We start from the raw sequence: 3281 nt of genomic DNA, 5'->3' as shown, positions 1-3281 counted from the left end.
CCAAATGATATTGAATGAAGTGCGAATGGTTTATTTACGTTCGCTAGTTGTAACATATATTGAAAAGAACGTAAAAAGAAGTCAGTTATTAACCAACGTACATCGAATATCAATAATAACTTTATCCACTAAAACAATCGGTTGAAAAGTATCAAAATCATTTTATCTAAATGCTAAAACCATGTACCAAGGAGTTTCAGAGAAAAGCTTAGATGAATTCAATTCAACATTATTTCCCAAAAATAATATCACGCATAAAGATCTTGCCACTGTCTATTTATCCAACCGGTGTCGACAAAAATCCAAAACGAGTATCGTAATAAGTAATTTAGTTAAGCTTTTAAAAAGACTTTCAAAATAATTTTCGACAACATCTGCTTCAATTTTTCGCCCGTCATTGGTATTTAGTTTATCGTCGGATACCGCGTGATCAATTATGTCACTCTTCATTTGTAACAGGAGAGTGCCAGAAAGGGATGCCAGTGAGAAATTAATTAATATCAAAGAATATTCAACATTGTGGTATCCAATAATTTTAAAAATTCCCATTATTCCAACAAAATAATTAAAATGATTAAAATGTATCTCATGTACTTACATTGTTTTTTTACTTCAAGTTAATTCCCATTAATGCAGATATTATTGAATATCTAAACAATCATATCCGCGGTCTTCCTTTGATCGTATGGTTTTATCTCTACAGTCAGCGGCCGGTATCTTACGATCGCTATAGTATATCCCTAATGGATTATTGGAAACACTGTGAACGGTATTCAGCATTTATTATAATATTTCTCATAGAACCAAATAAGCTTTGAGCAGAACCTCGTATTGGCGTCAGTGATATTGTGCTTTTCGGGTTTCAGGAGAAAAGCAAAAAAAATGGGCTAGAGTGATGTCCCCTGTGTGGTAGTGTTTACTTCTTTGGACTCGAGAATTTGTAAAATAAAATGTGTTTAAATGCATAAAATGTAAATTAAAAGAGCGGAATAAGGATATAAACTGTAAGTTAAAGAGACAATATCATTATACTTCGGGTGAAAATAGAAAATCATGAGTTTATAAACTTTTTCTATTGGCAAACCATTTGGTCGTAAATGTATGCATTAGTGCTAAAACCATGTAAGCTGTGTATAAGCGGTATGAAGATAACTTTGTTTCGGCTCAAACGCTATACCTCATTTCCACGCTGACTGAATTTTAAAATACACTGCGCAACAAAAATAAGGTATGGAAAATATTGATACGCGAAAACGGGAAAGGGAGAGTGAAAGCAGTGTAAGTAGCATTAGGGAATTTGATGCGAGTGTTGAAGTGGCAAAGTGTAGCACTAGTAAACAAAAGAAAAAAGGGGAGAAAAGATAACCAGGACATAAACAAACAAAAAAAATCGTTACAGTGGAAGAAGAAACCACACTCCAACCAGAATCAGAAGACGATATTGCTTTTTTAGAATCTTCGGACAGCAATCTGACTAAAAAAAAAACACAAAAAAACGATAGTTTGTTTAGTTATCGACGTCTTAATTTCCAACCACAAATATTCATAAGTGTTTCGCGCATGGAAGAAAGTCTCGTCAGGTAAAACAAAAATAAAAATATTTACGTAACATTATTTCTGAGTCATCAATGCATTAGCATTGTCATTGGATAAATTTATTTAAAGTTGGTATGTGATCAGTGAGGCCATATCAATTTTTCGATATTTTTTTTAACAATTGGTGAAATTTACAATCCAAACTTGAATGATTGACTCTTTGTTACGAGACAATAAGTTTATGCTTCAGGAAGATACGAGAACTGAAAACATATTCTAAACACCGACACACCAATATTGCATTCAACTACAACAACAAACGTAAAGGTAAAAGGTTTATTGATAAGTTCAATAGCTAAAAGGAACCTTAAATATCAATAAAGCGAGGTCACATTTGTTTGCAAATCATAAAAGCGTAAAAAGGCAAACATCTTGGTACTTTTTAAATCAGATAAAAATAGGCAAACAGGTCCAATTATCAAACACATAAATAAGAACCCTGTTTAAAGGGCGATTGGGTACCTTGTTGTTCTAAAATGCACTTCTTCAATACAGTGTCAAACTGTTTATTTTCTAAAATATGAAAATATTTATCTAATGGTTCACCCGTTACCAGTGTTTTAATCACTTTGCTTTAACTGTATCCTCCGTATTAAAAATCGAACAAAATAGCACAGACAGAGCATAGTGTCGTAGGACGACGTTCGTTTATATCAATCCCGTAGAGGATTTCATTTAGCTACACGGTCATCCCGTTATAGCTTTAAATAGCCATAAACTTTACGTCATACAATTAATCTGGCTACAATCGCTTGGTTGAATATGTCGAGGAGATAAACGTTGTTGCAGTCCAGGGAAATTAAATTACATTTGAATTCACGTTTCCAACTGAGACTGTTTTGTGAATATCCTAAAGACACTTTGTTTTTCAGCACGTCCACATTATTGACGCCTTGTTTCAAGCTGATTAAAGGCACCGTTTTGTTAAACATGTCGGGGAGATCTACTGAGACTGTTTTTATGAATATCCTAAAGACACTTTTTCAGCACGTCCACATTATTGACACCTTGTTGCAAACTAATTCAAAGCACCGTTTAAAGCTTTGCATCAATGGTCTTATACAAACAAACATCAACGTATATCTTAATAATACGACACGTGTTCATGTTCGTCAACAGATGTTCTGTGATTTTGTCTCGGAAACATGCTTTGAAACTGGCAATGATACTCATGATATACTTGACATGTGCGTTTCACGGGAATCTGGTATTTTCTTATAAGTACATCCTAAGATAAGACTTATTTGGTAAAGTTCAAGATGAATTATTGATAATCTTGAACTTAATGAGCGTATGTATATGAATCCTGATCTGCATGCCAGTAGTCAATTATAATTCAGCACGCAAATGGTTTAAAACTTGAATATTTTTCCTGCTTGATTAAGTTAAATGTCATTAATTTTGAAGATGTTGTCGAGCTAAGATAATAACCGCTTATTGATAAAGCGTTCCTAAGTGGCCACTTATACTGACGCTATTTATCATATTTTTTAAAACAAGTTCAGCATTGTATCTAACACGTAATTGCTTTTGTTCGTCAAAAGTGGTTTTAAGTATGCTTAGCATTGATAAAGTTCATTTGAAAAAAAACACAAGACACTGTGTTTGTCTTCAAAGATATCCTGCAAATGCTTAAGACATTTAAATTTTCAAACCATAATGCGTGCTCACATGCGACCACTGAT

Source organism: Mya arenaria, chromosome 4 (assembly GCF_026914265.1).
Source record: "Mya arenaria isolate MELC-2E11 chromosome 4, ASM2691426v1".
In the NCBI taxonomy this organism is placed as follows: Eukaryota; Metazoa; Mollusca; class Bivalvia; order Myida; family Myidae; genus Mya; species Mya arenaria.
This window is presented reverse-complemented; position numbering follows the sequence as displayed.